This window comes from Euleptes europaea, chromosome 6 (assembly GCF_029931775.1).
Source record: "Euleptes europaea isolate rEulEur1 chromosome 6, rEulEur1.hap1, whole genome shotgun sequence".
In the NCBI taxonomy this organism is placed as follows: Eukaryota; Metazoa; Chordata; class Lepidosauria; order Squamata; family Sphaerodactylidae; genus Euleptes; species Euleptes europaea.
Window position 1 is genome coordinate 24,680,257 of NC_079317.1, and position 19,779 is coordinate 24,700,035.

At 45.9% G+C, this 19,779-nt stretch overlaps 1 protein-coding gene across 1 annotated transcript in view; it reads left to right on the forward strand.

The window, feature by feature from the left end:
• ITPK1 (inositol-tetrakisphosphate 1-kinase) overlaps positions 1 to 19,779 on the forward strand; it is a 165,971-nt gene that overhangs the window by 43,788 nt on the left and 102,404 nt on the right. The window lies entirely within an intron of this gene.

Sequence of the window (19,779 nt, forward strand, 5' to 3'; positions counted from 1 at the left end):
CATAAATAACAGCATTGTTGCATTTTTAATTTTTCTTTGTGTTGGTTAATTTAGATTGCTGATTGTGGTTACAGTTAATTTGGTAGCATTTAACCTGCATGAGTGCAGTGTAGTGTGGTAGGGATGGAATTGGTCATTACTAAAAACACTTCTGCTTAAGCAGTGATGTGAGCTTGCTGGAGAGATTTTCCAGTGCCAGGTGATTGGGACTGGATGTAGCATATTTATTTCACTTTATTTTTATTTTTTTAAAACAATTTTATTATTTTCCATAATATCATATTCAGACATTTCAACAATTGATAAGAGAAAAAGAAAAATATAATGTTGAAAATACACTTTGTCTTTAAATAAAAACTGAAACTTCCCCTTCACCCCCTCCAGCTTATTATAAATTTATGTACTCTTTTGTATAAAAATTCTAATCCTAATAGTATTTTATGTAATTAAGTATAGTTTCTTATTTACTATCGATTAAATTATAATTAGGTATGATTTCAAAACATAGATTTCATTATTTCAGATTACCATAATATAGTAATTGTAACTATTAATTGTTAGGTATTATTTGTAATAGTAAAAGATGGATTAGATCAATGAATAACCTTTAAGCGTCCCCATTTGAAATTCATTTTCACAGTAAACCCTCCACGCCTCCCATTCACCCATAAATTGTGCATTGTCTTTTTGGTTTATCAATGCAGTAAGTTTTGCCATTTCCATCAATTCTAACATCTTTTGTATCTAGTCTCTTTTGTCTGGAGTTCCCATTGTCTTCCATTTAGCTGCATATATTAATCTTGCAGCAGTGGTGGCATAAATCAGAAATGTTCTTTGAGTTAAAATAGAATCTGGTATCATGCTTAATAACATCATCTCAGGTGTTTTAGGTACATTGTTTTGTATAATCAACCTTATTTCATTGTAAATCATGTCCCAGAAGTTTTTCACTTTTTCACAAGTCCACCACATATGATGAAATGAGCCTATTTCAGGCATATTTATTTCACTTTAAATGTAGTAAACAAAACCAAATAAGTACACCATCTTGCAACTGAATTTTTCGCTTTTAAAGAGGGCCTTCTGAGAGAGGGTGGGAACATTTTTCATGAATACTCTTCACTCAACTATTTCTCTTCCTTTCCGTGTCCTGAAGGCAGCAGCAGTCTTCTCTGCTGTTGCTGGGTGCCATTTTTTACTTCAGTTTTAAATCCAAAGGTGCCGGCTAGGGCTGTTGATTCGGTTCGGCCCGAACTGAAAAACAGCCGAATTTCCCCTGATTCGGTGGTTTTTAGTTCGGGACGAACCGAACACAAAAATGGAGGGCAACCGGGGAAGCCGAATTCAGCGAGTTCGGGAGTTCACGAATAAATCCGGCCAATTCAGGGCCGTCAGTAAGCAGCATAACCGTCAGTAAGCAGCATTCTCCTCCCCCGGCCAATCGGTGGCCAAGCTGGGTCTTCTTCTGGCCAATCAGTCAGGATTGAGTACTGGAGGAATCAGCTGATGTGCGGCCCGGCCGGGGAGAGAGAGAGAGAGGGAAATCCTCGTGTGTGTGTGTGGGGGGGTGCTTGTGCACATTTGCTCCTTTCTGTGGCTGCAGGGGGTGTATTTTTTGGGATACAGACCCCAAACTTTCAGCAGAGATTCAGACAAGCCTTCTTAAGAGACCACCCAAGTTTTGTAAACATTGGGTCAGGGGGTCCCGAGATATGGGCTCCCCCCTTTTTTCTTTCCATGGCTGCAGTTGGCGCATTTTTGGGGGTACAGACCCCAAACTTTCAGTGGAGCTTCAGATGAGCCTTCTTAAGATACCCCCCAAGTTTTGTAAACATTGGGTCAGGGGGTCTCGAGATATGGGCTCCACCTCTTTTCCCTCCCCCCTTTTCCATTTACGTGGCTGCAGGGGGGCGCTTTTTTGGGGATACAGCCCCCAAACTTTCAGCATAGCTTCAGACAATCCTTCTTAAGATACCACCCAAGTTTTGTAAAGATGGGTTCAGTGGGGGCAGAAATATTGGCTCCCCCCTTTTCTCTTTCCGTGGCTGCAGGGGATGCATTTTTGGGGGTGCAGATCCCAAACTTTGAGCGGAGCTTCAGACAAGCCTTCTTAAGAGACCACCCAAGTTTTGTAAACATTGGGTCAGGGGACCCCGAGATATGGGCTTTCCCCTTTTCCCTATTGGGATGAATGGATCAGCTGATCCTGTATGCATCTCCAGAGCAAAACGTCCCGTGCCTAATTGGAATCGTCTTGGATTACAAGTCCTCCCCAGCCCCTTCTGATGGAACAGAAGACAGCCACAGTAAGACCCCTTTGGGGGCTTTAATCTATAATTTTTCTCCTGTGTGTGTGTGGGGAGGGAGCAGTTTCTGTGGGTGGGGGGGGAAGCCAAAGGGGGCTTTTGCCGGTTCTGCCTGGGGGTGTGTTCCACCTTGAGTCTCTCTCTCCCTGGTTTGAGGGGGGGTTTCAGTTGTGTGTCTTCAGGTTTTCCCTCATTCATAAGAGCGGTTAGGTCTATTTGGATGCTTGCTCAAAACTGGTTTTCAAATGGTGACTTAAAGAATGCATTTGGAGTCCCATGCAAAAGGGGAAATTCCACCCCTCCTGCTCATTATGCATAGCTAGCTGCCTCAGTCCCTTTCCATGGTTTGCAAACTTCCAGGTGTCAGGTGTTGCTTTGCACGGTTGCAAAGGTGTTGCTTACAAGGTTGTGTTTCTTTGCAGTCGTGTTGCAATGCTTTGCAAACTTCTCAGCTGTTTGTCGGGGCTGGGAGCTTTGTGCGTGGGCGGCAAGCTCTGCTCAGAGATGCACATTAAGGGTGGGGGGACCCCTTTCGGGGCCCATATCTCAGCCCCCCCTGACCCAATCTTTACAAAACTTGGGGGGTCTTTCAAGAAACGTCCTTTGAAGTTCCGCTGAAAGTTTGGGACCTCTACCCCCAAAAATGCCCCCCCAGAGCCGCGGAAAGGCGCAGTTGTGTTTTTAATGGCTTTATTCGGCCGAATTTTTTTCCCGAACTTTGAATTCCCGCCGAATTGCACAGAGGCGGGGGAGTTTGGACTTCGGCATATCCTGAATCTAAACGGGCCGAATTCAGCCGAATCCGAACTATACCGAATTTTTTTTAATTCAACAGCCCTAGTGCCGGCATCATGGCAAGAAGACACCATTCAGACTTGGATTCACTGGAAATTTCCAGAGATCAGACTCCCCTAGGTCCACCAAGTGGGATTTCTCTGCAGTCGCTGCACCCTCTGCTGTCCCTGATATCCTCAGAAATACTGTTCCTGTGGGAAATAGTACCCCCAAGATCAGCATTGGGGGGGGGGGGTTCAGAGGTCTTTAGCAGAAGGATGGGATCAGTGACCACTTGGAATCAAGAAGCTAGAACAGAGTGAGACCAAGGCTTTTAGCCCTCACTTACAACTTCCAGTTAAACACAGAGTGAGGGCTTCCATCAGCAGTGGAGAATCTGTCACAATGTCCAGTAAGTGGGGCAAATGCTCCACCCCCTTCTTATAGCTCTTCTAAAAAATTGCTGTAAAGGAGCCCCTCTACTGAAGATTTGCGACGAAATATAAAGTTGTGGGCAGTACAAAATATTTGATTTGGCTGGGATCCAAGTACACTTGGTTGTGTGTGATGTAGATGCTTCCTAGGAACAGACTTTTTTTTTGGGGGGGGGGAATTAATTACAACTTTGAAACTGTCCAGTTGCCCTGTTGATGTCTCCACTCACTGTGACCCTAATTAATTTATTAAACAATGCTGTTTTAGAAATGTATAGTATAGCAGTGGAAATTTTTTCCACCTTGCATCACTTCTTGTGGCGCAGAGACCCTGTGACTAGTCCCCCTCCTGTTTCTATTTTATGTGGTAATGAAATGTGTGCGTTGATGACATCATGTCATGCTTTTCCTTATTTCATGTCATAGGGGAAGATTAGACATAGGGCTGGCAAGTCCTGCCTCGTTTTCGTTGTTGTTTTTAAAAGAAAAAGAAGTATCCAGAGTACATGAAATTTGTCAGCCAAGAGAATAAAAAACAGAATGTCCAGTAAGCGTTACATTCTGTTTTTAAACGTCTTCGGCATCTGGTCTGAATCTCAGAATGTAAGCTGGGTACCATGGACCATTTCTCTGACTCAATAGGATTGTGTGTGTGTGTTTTTTAAAAAATGAAGTAAGCGTTACTTATTTGTTTTCGATCATGCCCTTTTTCCAGAGAGCTCAAGGTGGTCCCCCTCTTCCTTTTCTGCCCTTGTGAGGGAGGTTTAATTGAGAAATGGTGACAGGCCTGAGATTATAGCGTATTTTCCCCAGTATCTTTAACAATAAGCAATATTATTGATTTTTGCTTTATAGCCCACCTTTCTTGCTGAAACTCAAGGCAGATCACTGGATATAAAACAGTGCAGACAGACAGCCTAGATCAGGGGTGTCAACTCATTTGTTAGGAGGGCTGGATGTAACATAAATGTTACTTGGTCAGGCCGGGCCATGTGTACCATAAAATTTAAAGCCTGAGTCATTTCACTGGTCCAAAAAGTCTCCTTGCTCAAGAAGAAAGAGCTGCTGCAAGTGTAACAAGAGTCACAGTATGCAACCCATTATCTGATTTATACAAAATTATCCAGAAGTGAAGAATTTCGTAAACATTCATGTATATTCTTGGCTATTTAATCTCTGTGAACCCACAGTTCTGTCATTATACAGGTGAGCAGGGAGCGACATAAGGAAAAAAAAGACAGAGCAGGGAAATAAATCAGGGGTCGTATGTCACCTAAGCAAACGTCAAAATAACAGACTCTTGGGGTGGAGCAAGAGAGTTGTCATCAAAAGCACTCCAAAAAGGCATCTCATATGCCACTCAATTTATGTAAGATATTTATTTGTATAAATATTTCATCCTTCCAGGATGCCCATCCTAGGAGTTCCATTACCCAGTCATCATTATTTGGCCGAGAGTTTGATTTTCTAGCTCTCATTAAACTTGTCACTCATAATGTTTAGTTTTTGAAACTAAACCATGACATGTCCTATAGAATTTCTAACAGAACTGTCCAGATCCACATCTAATGTTGATAGCTTCATTGGCCCTGTGAGATGTGATTTACAGTGTGATACTAAAGAGAGTTACTCCAGTCTAAGCCCGTTCATTTCAATAGGTTTTGACCTGAATGGACCAGGCTAGCCCTATCTCAGAAGCTAAGCAGGGTCAGCCCTGGTTAGTACTTGGCTGGGGGACCACCAAGGAAGTCCAGGGTTGCTACACAGAGGCAAGCAATGGCAAGCCACCTCTGAATGTCTCTATCCTTGAGAACCCTATGGGGTCGCCATAAGTCAGCCACAACTTGACAGCACTTTCCACCACCGTCTGGAAGGGACTCTTATTGGATTCTGAAGTGTTACTTAAGGTATGGCTTAATCTTCCAACGTGAAGTATGATTTCTGGCAGGGAGGGGGAGAGTACTGGATCAGCGCAGCAAACCACTTAATCCGGATGGTTTAAGGCAGTCAAAAATAGTTAATGGAAAGCTGTCCCAGCAAGAGACTCAAAGCAGCTTTCATACAGCAGCTGTTAATGTATAAATTGACCCCATGATGCATAGGCTGGAATGCCACCCTCGGAAAAATTAACTCTTCTGCCTTTATGGCTATGTTCTCCTCCTCCCTTGTTTCCTTCTGTTACTTTTTTTAAAAAATGCCTTGCCTGGAGAGAATGAAAGGTATTGATGTATCATTATTCATACAGGATAAGGAAAAGCAATTAGATGTGTGTTATAAAGGGTAAGGCATAGGAATCCAAAAATGATGTATAATGTTGTTTTGATGTTTTGAAAGGAAATGTGATTCTTCTCTGAGCTCTCATTAAATTGTTTGATATGCTGACTTTGATTTTTAAATGCTTGTTGGACCACTAATAAGGGGAACCACAGAATTTGCCCCCACAGATTAATAAAACTAAGAGTGGGGAGAATTATATGGCCTAGGCTCCTCCCGTTACTTCAGTTCCTAAGACAAAACAAGCTCCTTTACTCGCTAGCAGCTCAGGTATTTGTCTAAATGTAGTGTGTATGCTTAGATGAAGAACACTTCTCTCACTCCACTGGGTTGGCCTTAAACACATTCCACTTCTTAGGAATTGCAATTTCGCTGCGAGACATCTCATGGTGTGGGATAAATATTTTTGGCATTAAATTACTCAGACGTGTTGCCGCAATACTCTTGTTTTCACAGTGGTAGAACAACATGTGTGATTATTACATTTCTCCCATTCTTCTTCTAAGGCGCTCAGGTTGGAATTGTAACTGAAGAAGGAGCTAGGCCCCACACAAATTACATATCTATATATTTATTTAAAACATTGATGATCTCACCAGGCAACTGGTGCCCAAGGCAAACAACAGATTAAAATCATATGAAAGTGTCAAGCGTCAAATTATTAAAACCATGGAAAACTGCTTGGAAAGCCTCATAAATGAGTTTTGTAATAACCAAACAGACTACAGAAACCATCAAGGCATTTCAGAGGCTCTCTTTTAAAATGTTCAGCCAGCATGGTTAAAGCATTTTAAAACGTTCAGCCAGCGTGGTGGAGTGGTTAAGAGCAGTGGTTTGGAGCGGTGGTCTCTGATCTGGAGAAGTGGGTTTGATTCCCCACTCCTCCACATGAGCGGCGGAGGCTAATCTGGTGAACTGGATTTGTTTCCCCACTCCTACATAACGAAGCCAGCTGGATGACCTTGGGCAAGTCACATTCTCTCAGCCCCACCTACCTCACAGGGTGTCTGTTGTGAGGAGGGGAAGGGAAAGCAATTGTAAGCCGGTTTGATTCTCCCTTAAGTGGTAGAGAAAGTGGGCATATAAAAACCCACTCTTCTTCTTCTTGTGGCCCTTACAGAATGGCAGAACATATGGGGCATTCCTAATTTCTTCTGGGAGGCTGTTTCACAGAGTCAGAGGAGCTGCAGAGATAGCCTCTGTGTGGGCAACAGCAGAACACCCCTTCTCGGGGTTTGGGATACCCATCAGATACTGTTGTGCTGTGCAGAGCTGCCCCATGGTCTGGCTGGGGATGAGGGTGGGATATAAATCAAAATAAATAATAATATTAGGAGAGACAGTCCTACAAATATGAGCCCCCCAGGTAGGACTTTAAAGGTAAGCACCAGCATCTTGAGTTAAAATTGGAAACTGGTTGGTAGCCAGGATTGTGTTCATAAGAAGAAGAGTTGGTTTTTATACCCCAATTTCTCTGCCCTTAAGGAGTCTCAAACCAGCTTTCAATCGCCTCCCCTTCCTCTCCCCACAACAGACACCTTGAGAGGTAGGTGGGACTGAGAGAGTTCAGAGATCACTGTGACGAGCCCAGGGTCACCCAGCAGGCTTCATGTGTAGAAGTGGGGAAACAAACTTGGTTCTCCAGATCAGGATCTACTGCTCTTAACCACTACACCATGCTGGCTCTGTAGGTGTGACATAGTCCCTGATAGCGATGATCTGCTGCATTTTGCACCAATTGCTCCTTCCCAACTGTCTTCAAGGGCAATCTTGCACAGAGCATGTTACAGTAGTCAGTCCTTGAGATTATTGTTGCATGGATCAGTGTGGCCAGATGAGCAATCTTCAGATAGGAAGAGAGTTTATCGGACAAATACAGTTGGTCAAGACACTTTGGCCACTGCAGACATCTGTTTCTTCAGGACTCCTAAGCTCTTTGCAGTATCTACCAAATAAAGTTAGACAATATCTAATGTGGAGAACAAGATCTTCAAAGCAGAGATGCCTTACCAAGGGTATTGCTTTCCTCTTGTCAGGGTTTGACATCACTTTATTCTTTCTGAACTATTTGATCAGGCATTATGAGGTCCCTTTATCTTCACAAGAAGCCTGTGAGTTAGTTGTGGCCAAGAGATACTGACAGGTTGAGGGCCTCCTATTGAGCTTTGTGGTGGGGTGGGGTTTTGAGCCCAAGTCTTCTCAGTTTTAGTCCTGTCCCACACAATGTGGTGGCACCACTGCAACAACAATACGTAAAATCCCAAATGCAGAGCTGCAGCACCTAGCTCTGTCCCTCTTTTAGGTTTGGATTGGTGTTCTTGTATATCAAACATACCAGGAATAAATCTTTTTAAAGAACACGTTGAGTGTATTACAGGGAGAAGTTGAATACATTCAGACTGAAACTTTCAACTTAGTCCTGACAAGACAGAGGTTCCCTGAGTTAGCAAAAAGGCAGACCAGGGACTTCAGATCTCTCCTGTCTTGGATGAGGTTATATTTCCCTTGAAAAGCCAGGCTCACAGCTTGGGAGTGCTACTTGACACAAGAGTCACCTTAGAAAACCAGGTGGCTGTGGTGGCTTGGAGTGCTTTTGCCCAGCTTTGGATAGTGCATCAGTTATGTCCATTCCTGATTCACTCAGATCAAGCCAGAGTGACCCATGCCTTAGTTACACCTAGGCTAGACTACTGCAGTGTCCTGTACTTGGGGCTACCCTTGAAGAGTGTTTGGAAGCTGCAGCTAGTGCAGAATTCTGCAGCTACACTGCTGGTCAGGGACAACAGTTGCGAGCATGTGACTCTGATACTACAACAATTACACTGATCTACTCCCAAGCCCAATTCAAGGTGTTGGTTTTGCCCTTTAAAGCCCTCTATGGCTGGGGACTGGGGTTTCTGAAGGATCATCTTCTCCCATGCGCTCCTGCCTGGGAATAAAGATCACAAGGAGAAGCCCTTCTAACTGTTTCATCAATCAAAGAAGTTCATCTGGCAGGCACACAAGAGAGGGCCTTTTTGGTGGCAGTCCCACATTTATGGGACCACCTCCCCAGGGAGGTGCACCTGGCCCACTCACATTTGATCTTTAGGTGACAGTTGAAGATGGTTTTATTTAAGACTGTATTTGATTAATTTACTGGCAGTCCAAAATTGTGATTTTAAATTTTGTGGGTTTTTAATGTATTCTGTTTTATGTATTCTATCTACATTGTAAGCCACCTTGAGTTCGTAAGATAGAAGGCTAGTAAATGTTTTTAATAAATATACTTTACAGTGATAGATTTTTGAAGGCATAATAGGAATGCAAAAATAGATGAGAGGATGTTTCTAAGGATTTATTTGGCATGGGGAATTCAGAAGGCATGGTGTGCGGGAGAAGCGGGATTTGGTTTTTGTGTTGATTTAAGTTGGTATGGTGCGGTGGGTTAGAGTGCTCTGGGCTAGGGCTTGGGAGACCTGAGTTCAAATCTTTACTCACCCATGAACCTCACTAGACAACCTTGGACCAGTCTCCATTTCTCAGTGCCTAATCAAGCTCCCAGGCTTATGATGATAAAATAGAGCAATGGAGTTTCTCCAAGCTCCTTTGGAGAAAGGGTTGTATTAAAATGTGATAGAAAAAATAGCAAGCTTTACCTTTACAAAAAAAAAAAGATTAAGTACACAGCATTTACATACTGCATTTCTATTAAAATGATCTACGGGGCAACTTAAAACCACAGCAACAGCACAAAAACGATAAATTCAGTGCAGGCAGAAATTAAAGGCCTTTTCAGCTGACGGTGAAAAACAGACTCCTTTTAAGCTCACCAAGCTAAAAAGAGAGTAAGGTTTTTATCGAGCAGGTGCTGCTAGGATCTGCACACAAGGAAAAGTCTTCCTCGCTTTTTGGCTCACAAGTTCAAACAACACAGGTCATGCAGTCTGAGCATAATTTGGTCCTCTAGCATGGCAAGCATCCCAAACTAACTTGTTTGCCCTTCGAACTGTGCCACCTCTGACCTTGCTTTAACTAGGAATCCCCTGTGGGGTGTGCCATCTCTGATGGCCCTTCCTACAGCCATCTGGATGTGCCGCCTGCAATTTTGTGTGTACTTTGGTGTGGCCAATTAAGCTCAACCTCTGCTGTGTTTAAAAGCAGAAGATGACATACCAGGCCTATAGCATGAAAATAATTGGTCACTGCCAGCGCTCTGCCAGGCTACATATTTGCCTGTTGGTTTGTATTAAAGATTTCTTCTCATGGCAAAGCAAAGTCCCATAAATCTTACTAAGCCTCTGACGTGAAATCGCCGGTAGCACTTGAGGATGTCAGTTCTGTGCTACTAAACCATCCTGCATGCAGTGCAAAAGAAAAAGAAAAAACGCTGAAGGTAAAAACCCACACACTTAAAAAGATCTAATTGGATCTCTTCACACCAGAGATTCTTGGAGATTCCTCTTACTATACCTTATGTGCGCTGTCAGCCTCTCTGACTGCAAGGAGGAGAGATTGTTCTGGATTGTAGTGCGCTAGACAAGGACGAATTGGTAGGAGGTATATTTGTGTTCAGCAGCGGGGATGCCTTGATCTTTTTCCCCCAGGAAGGTATCCCACTGTGAGCTGAGCCAAGCGTAGCAGAAGCCTGCTTGTATTACCTGCAGCAACCAAACAACTTGTAACAGAAAGGACACATGTTTTTTTTTTTTAGCGTGTTCCTTTTTCTTTTTTATATGGATCAGAAAAAGGCTCCCGAGTTCCAGGATCACCTCCAGGATTGCCACTCGGTTGCAGAATGTACACAATCACATACCAAGCCCTTCATGGGCTCGTCTGCTCTTACTTGCAGGACTGCCTCTCTCCCTACTCTCCGCCACGACAAATTTGTTGTCAGCAGGGGGGTTCTTCAGGTGCCAGCCTGCAAACTGGCAAAAGGAACAACTGCCCCTACACGTGCCTTCTCTGCTGTGGTTCCCGCATCGTGGAATAGCTTGCCCAAGAAGGTCAGGAAAGTTCCCACTCTCCTGGCCTTCCGCAAACTATGCAGCACTGAACTATTTAAGAGGGCTTTTCTTCACAGGCAATCAGGCTGCAGAGTACCTAATGGTTCACAGACTTAACTTGGATAAATGATTAGGGACTGTGGTCTGTACTGCTGTGTAAAGCTTATGGTAAGCAGGATCCTATTGATATCATTTCTGTACCGCTTAATGTGTCATGTTAATACTTATGTATTAACCTGTTGGTTATACTGATTTATTCTGTGTAATCCACCTTGAGTCCAAGTGAGAAAGGCAGGCTATAAATAATGTGCAGCCAGGACATCCTCTTTGCTACAAAGTTCTGAAAATGCTTCCTGTTCAGTGACCATGAAGACCAATTAAGAAGATCACACTTGTAGAGAGGAGAGTCTGATCCTATCTCGAAAATCTTGTTGGTCTCTGAGATGTGACAGGGCTCAGATCTAGCTGATCTTTAAAAGAGAAGAAGGTACTTTCCTTTTTCTTGTTCCCCCGTTAGCTTTTTAACATGTTTTCACGTTGGTCATATTAGGCTGTTTCTAAATATGTAGCGTGTTTCAGTCTCATTGCTGCTGCTGCCTCCACGTACCACATCCTGTTCATTCCTAAAGATCCCTTAACTTTTCAGGAGTAGTCTGTGGCTTTTCATCTGAATGGAGGGAGGTGTCCAGTGGGGTGCCACAGGGTTTGGATCTGGGCCCGGTACTTTTCAATATTTTTATAAATGATCTGGATGAGGGGGTGGAGGGACACATCATTAAATTTGCATTTGACACCAAATTGGAAGGAGCAGCAAACACACCTGTCAGGTTCTTTGGAGCCTGTACGTGAACAGCGGACACCCACTCATCGTGACTGGAATTTAAATGTTTCCAACGCACAAGATATTCCAGTCGGCCCCTGCGCCTCCGAGAATCGAGCACCTTGGAGATTTCAAAGTGCCGTTCGCCCTGTACCATGATGGGAGTTGCCGCTTCGGGTTCGGGGTGCCATTCTGGTGCTTGTAGAAAGGGTTTTAGTAGACTCACGTGAAACACCGGGTGCACCCCTTGTAAGGATTTGGGTAGCTCCAGCTCTACCGTAACCTCATTGATAACTCTGGAGATAGAAAATGGGCCCACAAACCGTTGGCTCAATTTTTTACACGGGCGTAAAGACCTGAGGTTCTTAGTGGAAAGATACACCTTTTCTCCGACCCTCAATTCCCACTGAGGTGTTCTGTGTTTGTCTGCTTGTAGTTTGTACCTGTCTTTAGCCTGTTCCAGGTTTTTTACAAGCCAGGGCCAAGTGTTCCTCACTGTGTGAGCCCATTTAGACACCTCGGGGGGATCGCCTTCTGGTGGGGTAGGTACAGCCCCTAATGGTCCAAAATCCATTCCATAAACTGCTTTGAATGGGCTCACCCCGGTTGCAGAGTGCACCGAGTTATTGTAGGCATATTCTGCCAGTGGCAGCAGATCAACCCAATTGTCTTGGTGATAATTAACAAAACAACGCAAATAACATTCCATCACCGCATTAACCCTTTCGGTCTGCCCATCCGTCTGGGGGTGATAGGCAGATGACAAACCCAACTGCACACCTACAATTCCTAAGAACGCTTTCCAGAACTTGGACACAAACACGGAGCCCCTGTCACTCAGGACCTTCCGTGGAAATCCGTGCAATTTGAATATGCAGTGCACAAACAAGCGAGCCAGTTTATGTGCAGATGGCATCCCTTCACACGGCACGAGATGAACTTGCTTAGAGAAAAGATCCGTGATTACCCACAGGACAGTCTTCCCCTGACTGGATGGGAGGTCTGTTATGAAATCCATCCCAATCACTTGCCAGGGTGCCTCGGGAGTTTCTAGGGGCTTTAATAATCCCGGGGGTTTTCCCATCAAACGTTTACTAGTTGCGCACACAGGGCAGGATTTGATAAATACTTCGATGTCTTGGCGCATCCCAGGCCACCAAAACTGTCTTCTTATTAGGTGTAAGGATTTAGCAAACCCAAAATGTCCCCCTATTGTTGAACTGTGGCTCCGTTCCAATATCTCCCGCCTCAGTTCCCTGGGCACGTAATGTTTGTTCTTACAGAGACCGTTTTTGTCCGTCACCTGGGATGGGATAGATTCTTCCTCCCGCTCCCGTTGAAGAGCCTCCCCCCACCTTTTCTTGACTACCTCCGGGAGGCTTTCTGGAACTGCCCAGAGGCGGGGAATGGCAACATCCGACCCCGGCAAGGAGATGGGTATCGGCCCTTCAGCCTGGTCCCTTCGCTCTATTTGGGAGTTTCCCCCCCCCTCCCCAGCGGTTGTGGTTGAAAGTTCTCCGGGGACTGCTGGGGATGAGGAGGTGGGAGCGACCACATCTCGAGGGAGACTCGAACTCGAGTCTTGTGCCGCCGCGCGGCTTTGTGCTCTGGTCAGAACTCCTGCACTATTCCCCTCTGGAGTCAAACCCAGGTGTTCCCGTGTGAAGAGAGAACCCACCGGCCGCTCAACCTGACACTCATATTGCGGCATGCGAGACAGTCCGTCTGCTAAGCAATTTTCTTTCCCAGGCATATGTTTGATGGTAAAGTGAAACTTAGAGAAAAAACTCGCCCAACGTACTTGTTTGGCGGACAGCTTCCGCTGACCCAAAATCGATTCGAGATTCCGATGATCTGTACAAACCACAAAGGGCTCGGCCGCTCCCTCCAGGAACTGTCGCCAAACCGTGAGCGCATGTTTAATTGCCATGGCTTCCTTTTCCCCAATCGGCCAGTTTAGTTCAGGACCAGAGAACTTCTTAGAAAAATATGCGCAGGGTCTAAGCCTCCCTTGATCATCCCTCTGAAGGAGTGCGCCTCCCATCGCCTTGTCCGAGGCATCTACCTGTAAAGTGAATGGCCTGGAGCAATCTGGGTGCGCCAGAATGGGTTCAGAGGTAAAGCGCTCCTTAAGAGTTTCAAAAGCCGCCTGACACCTGGCGGTCCAAGGTACCTGGTATTGTGCAAAGGTGGCCCCTTGCCCCTTCCCTTTGGTTTTAAGCAAATCAGTAATAGGCAAAGCTATTTGAGCGAAATCCTGAATAAAATTTCTATAAAAGTTCGCAAACCCCAAAAACTGCTGGACCTGTTTGCGAGTTCTGGGAGGTTCCCATTCTAACACTGCCCGCACCTTCTCCGGATCCATGCTTAACCCTTGTGGCGAGATCACATAACCCAAAAACGACAATTGGTCCTGGTTGAATGCACATTTTGATAACTTAGCATACAAATGATTGTCCCTTAGACGACGCAACACCTCCCGCACCAATTCCCTGTGCTCTGCGGGATCCTTGGAGTAAATGAGCAAATCGTCTAAAAAGACTACCACACCTTTAAATAGGAGATCGTGTAGAATCTCATTAATTAATTGCATGAAGCACGAGGGCCCCCCAGACAGACCGAACGGCATGACTAAAAATTCAAACAACCCATAACAACAAGAAAAGGCTGTCTTAGCTTCATCCCCCTCCTTGATCCGGACCCGGTAGTAGGCTTCCGCCAGGTCAATTTTCGAGAAAATACAACCCTCCTGTAACACACTCAGGAGGTCTGGGATTAAGGGAAGGGGGTAGGCATTAGTTTCAGTAATCGCGTTAAGCCCCCTATAGTCTACACACAGTCTGAGATCAGATGTACCTTTCTTCTTCACAAAGAAGCAGGGAGAAGAAAATGCAGCTTTGGACGGTCGTATGAAGCCCCGCTCCAAGTTCTTGTCCAGAAATTCTCGCAGCACTGCTTTCTCTTGAGGACTCATGGCATAAACTCGGGCCTTGGACGGTTTAACGTCCTTAATCAGTTCGATGGCACAATCCGTAGTGCGATGAGGAGGCAATAAGTCACAGTCCGTCCCCTCAAATACATCTGCGAAATCACTATATTCTGGGGGCAACGTGGGTTCCTCCAAGGCAGCGGCGCTTCCCCCTTCGCCTCCGGGTAAATCATCCCGGCTGTGTTTTTCGCACTGAGGAGCTCCAAACACCACCCGCCTTTGTTCCCAGTCAATGCTCGGGTTATGTCCCGCCAACCAATTAACGCCGAGGACCACCGGGTAGGAAATCTTAGGCACTACCGTGAAGTGGATCTGTTCCCAGTGGTTTCCCACCCCCAGCCACATCTTGCGAGTGTGCAAATGAACCGGCCCCCCCCGCAGGTCACTCCCATCCATTTGATGGAAATGTAAGGGCTGATCCAGTTCTCGAGTCCCAATTTTCAGACGTTCTACCACCGCCTGATCAATTAGGGTCCGGGAGCACCCGGAGTCCACGATAGCCACAACGGCCACCGGTTCCCCCCCTTGGGGATTTCGTAATACAACAGGTATCAGCAATGTCTCTCCCTGGTCACTCACCCTACATGGAGCCGGTTTGGTTTCTTCCAAGGGTGCCCTCTGTGCCGGTTCCCTCACAGAAGGCCGTCCTCGTTTTTTGCCAGTGAGGGGCTTCGGAAGCTATCTCGGGTACCACGGTTGTGGAGATCCGATGAGGTTTCCGCTTGCAGGGCCGCCGCCCCCCGGCGACCGTTCGTCCCCTCCGCTCTCCTGTGCTCCAGGTTCCGAGGTGGTGTCGCCTCCCGCTCTTGTGTCGCCCTGTTGCTCGTCCCTTCTGACGGCGTGTTGGTACATCTTGCTGCAAAATGACCCATCTTCCCACACTGAAGGCAAGCTCCCTCCCTGAACCGACGTGCCCTGTCGAGACTGTAGACTCCTCGATGTCTTCCCTCTCGCCGGGGACCTGCTGCGCTGTCCCCTCTCGTGGGCGGGATAGGGATCGTCTTCGAAGGACGATCCTTGGAGAACTGGAGGGTAAGCTTGCGGTTCTCCACTAGAGCTGCCAAATTTACCCACTCTTCCACTGACTCTGGATCTCCCAAAGTCAAACAGCCATCCAGCACTTCCCACCGCAACCCTTCGCGAAAGTGCTGGACCTTTGTGGCCTCACTCCACTCCCTTATCTTGCACGACAAAGATAAAAAGTCCTGTGCATACTCACTTACTGAGCGGGTTCCCTGCTTCAAACGACGCATGGCAATCTTTGCCTTTTCCCCCCGGTGGGGGTCTTCGAACCGGCGTCGCAGAGCGCACAAGAACTCATCCAGGGATGCCAAAACTCGGGGCATAGTTTCTGCCGCCGTCACTGCCCACTCCACTGCCTCCTTCTCCAGCAGGCTGATCACATACCTGACCCGAGCTTCTTCCGAGGCAAAGGTCTCCCCCTGGTCCTTCATAAAGCCGGAGATTTGGAGTAAGAAGTGAGACAACTGTGAGCTGGACCCGTCGAAAGATACCTTCAGGTCTCTGGCCGTAGGGCGTCTGGGCGTGGGAGCCTCCCCAACAACGAGCGGCCCTGTAGTCGGCCGTGAACCCGTTTGGGGTTGTTGCACGGGCTGTCCAAGCCCCCTCACTGCCCCTAGAACGGCTGCCAGGTCTCGCTGCAAGGTATCTAGCTGAGTTTGCAGGTCCCGATTCTGCAGAACGAGCATCTGATTCTGTCCGCGTATCAGAGTGGCCGCTTCTGCAGTGAGGGTCGGGGTGTGAGCGAGTGTGGGGTCCTTCCACCCTTCCCCTTCTCCATACCAAGCGGCCAGCGGTCCCCGGTAGAAGTCGCCTCCTGGTTCTGACGCTGCTCTCTGCCGCTGCCCGGTCTCCGAGAATCGGGGGGTCCACGTCGGCCTCCCAGGGACATCGGTAGGCCCGGGTGGGCGCTGCTCCGGGGTCGCTGCTCCTTGACCAACCTCAATATCAGCGGGAGTCTGCCGAAGCTCCTCTCCCGCGTTGAGCGGGACCGAGGGTGGTACCGACATCCTAATACTACTTCTAACCCGAAAACAAAAAAGGTTGGGATTGTAACGTACTGTCAGGTTCTAGGACTCCGTTGCCTCTCAGGAATCATCAACTTTACTCCAGACGTTAGCAGAGAGTTTAAAGTAGAATTTATTTGAAAGGAAGGGTACAGTAACCTATGAAACACAACGTTACAATGGCGCCAAATCATTTGGAGGGTATTCTTATAGAGTACACAAGCTAGCATGTTTACAAGTAACATCTTTGAAATGCAAAACATCAGAGGTTCCCCAATACCAAGAGAGAGAATTCACACCTTAAGATCAGAGCAGGATTACAATCAGGAAGTCACTTTGAAGTGGAGATCTCTCGAGCCTTTTGGCTGTTGCCTCTTCCTTCCCACGGGAAGGAGAGATGAAACGAAAGTCACCTCGCTATCCAGGGTCCGATTGCATGCCCTCGCTGACAACACCAGAAGTCAGTGATAGAATTCAATGAGATCTGAACACACCAGAAAAGTGGGCAGATGCGAACAAGATGCAATTCCACAAGGATAAGTGCCAAGTTCTACATTTTGGAAACAAAAATGAGGGACATGCATACTGGATGGAGGATACACTTCTTGGTAGCAGTGTGTATGAACAAGTTCTTGGGGTACGAGTGAACCATAAGTTAAATATGAACAGCCAGTGTGATACAGCAACAAAAAAAGATAATGTGATCTTGGGGTGCATCAACAGAGGCATAACATCCAAATTGCAAGATATCATGGTTCCGCGGTCTATGGCACTGGTCAGGCCACACCTGGAGTATTGAGTGCAGTTCTGGAGACCCCACGTCAAAAACGATGTGGACAGAGTGGAACAGGTGCAGAGGAGAGCGACAAGGATGATCAGGGGCCTGGAGACCATGCCCTGTGAGGAAAGGCTGAGGGAGTTGGAAATGTTTAGTTTGGAGAAGAGGAGGTTGAGGGGGGACATAATTGTTCTCTTTAAGTATTTGAAGGGCTGTCACTTAGAGAAGGGCAGGGAGCTGTTCCTGTTGGCAGCAGAGGATAGGACTCATGATAATGGGTTTAAATTGCAGACGGAGAGTTACCGGCTGGATATTAGGAAAAAATCTTTTACAGTAAGAGTTGTTCGACAGTGGAAGTAGCTACCTAGGGAGGTGTTGAGCTCCCCCTAACTGGCACTCTTTAAGCAGAGGCTGGACAATCACTTGGCAGGGATGCTCTAGGCTGATCCTGCATTGAGCAGGACTAGATGGCCTGTATGGCCCCTTCCAACTGTATGATTCTATGAGGAGGGGGGATAGGAGGCTGAAGGGAGAAGGGGGGAGCCATTCTGTGACCACTTTCTAACCTATTTTCTTTTTAAAATAATCATATTGTATAAGTGACACTAGTATATCATATTGTTGATACTCAAATATGACTTTGACATATTCTTAATTATTTCTGTAAGGGAAAGCCAAACTCTTTTAAACAGCTGGATTTATCAGAAAGCTGTGAAAAAAGAACTGAGTGTATCTTCAGCTGAAGTAAAAATACTGAAGAAAATGAATTTCCATTAATTGTTGCCAGGGAATAGATGTTGCCTGGAAAATGCTGAAAGGTTTATTTTTGCATAAAACATTGATTAAGCACAGAACAGCAGAATATATCCAAGGAAAGGAAGCTAAAAAGTACATATACATGGTCTTGATTGGAACCCCTCCAAGGAAAGCCAAATTTGACTGATGTTGGAGAACAAGTTCCCTGGAACTGGGAGAAGGCTGTTTATTTTCACATGGATGCCATCCGCTCAATAGACTGGTACTTTTGCCTGGGTACTATATGCAATGTTGACCTCAGTGGCTTTTGGACTAAGGATGGTGAACATGCTTCAAAAAGCTTGACTTTTACAAATGAGTGGAAGTGTCTTGTCCTAGTCTAAGGATGCCTAACATTTTTCCATGCACTTGTTTTTACCTCCAAAAAGCTGGTTTCCCCCAGGTTCTTGAGACTCCTGTGGACTAAATGCCATGTGGGGGGGGGGGAGCTGCACAGAGCAAAGTCGCCCCTTCTCCTTCCATCAGCAAAACTGGACTGCCAGTTTTGCCCCCTTTTCAGCTCCATGGCCCTATGGGTATTTGATTCAAAACCATGGGAATCACTTTTCTTGGGGGAGCCAGCATGGTGTGGTGATTAAGAGCGGTGGTTTGGAGCGGTGGACTCTGATCTGGAGAACCGGGTTTGATTTCCCACTCTTTCACATGAGCGACGGAGGCTAATTTGGTGAACTTGATTTGTTTCCCCACTCCTACACACAAAGCCTGCTGGGTGACCTTGGGCAAGTCACAGCTCTGTTATGCATGGAAATTTCTCCCTGGGCTGAGCTCAGAGGAGAGGGAAGAATCGGGTTAACAGAAGAACAGGAAGATCTAGGATTTGTGAGGGCTGGCAGCGAAGTCATCTCTAATGAAGGGAAAACTCATGCATAACTCCAAGGAACAACTGAGACAGATGGGAGTGAGCGTGATTGAAAGTACCCATTCATAAACGACCAATTAAAATTACTTCTGAGAAGTCCCTCACTGAAGTTCTATCCATTATAAGCATGCTTTAGAAGTTTTTTAGAAGGGTCAGGCAGCTAAATTGAAGCTGTTAATGTTCTTATTAATAGATAAGCTTTTACAGGAACAGGTACCCATTTCTCTATGCAAGCTGGCTACATTACATGTTCCTAAGAGTGAGCAGATAAAAAGGAGGTAAATGTAATTATGCTGCAAAACGGAACAATTGTCTTGGTGACTAGGATAAATGATGTGGTGGTTCAGATTGTTATAGCTGTCAATATTAATATTAATTTTAATTAATATACTTAAATGGCTTGTATGTGTGGGTAACAGATTAGCTCCAAGCAGATTGGGACCCAGTGGTATTTATCTCAACCTGAACACACCTTGTCCTGTTCTTCTGTAACAAAGTTCTGTAAGTGTCCCCCAAGTGAGAGATTCGTATGTAGTTAAGTGAATTTTCAATTCAAGCACGAATGGTTTACTCATTCTGTGCAAGTAGTTCTTGAGACATTCTCTCCTTTAGCCAAACAAGTAATTTATTTCTATAGCTAGTGGAGAGGTTACAGTTCTCTTCCACTCAACCATCTCCTTCTCACTTGATGTTCACCAAATACAACCTAGTTATTTA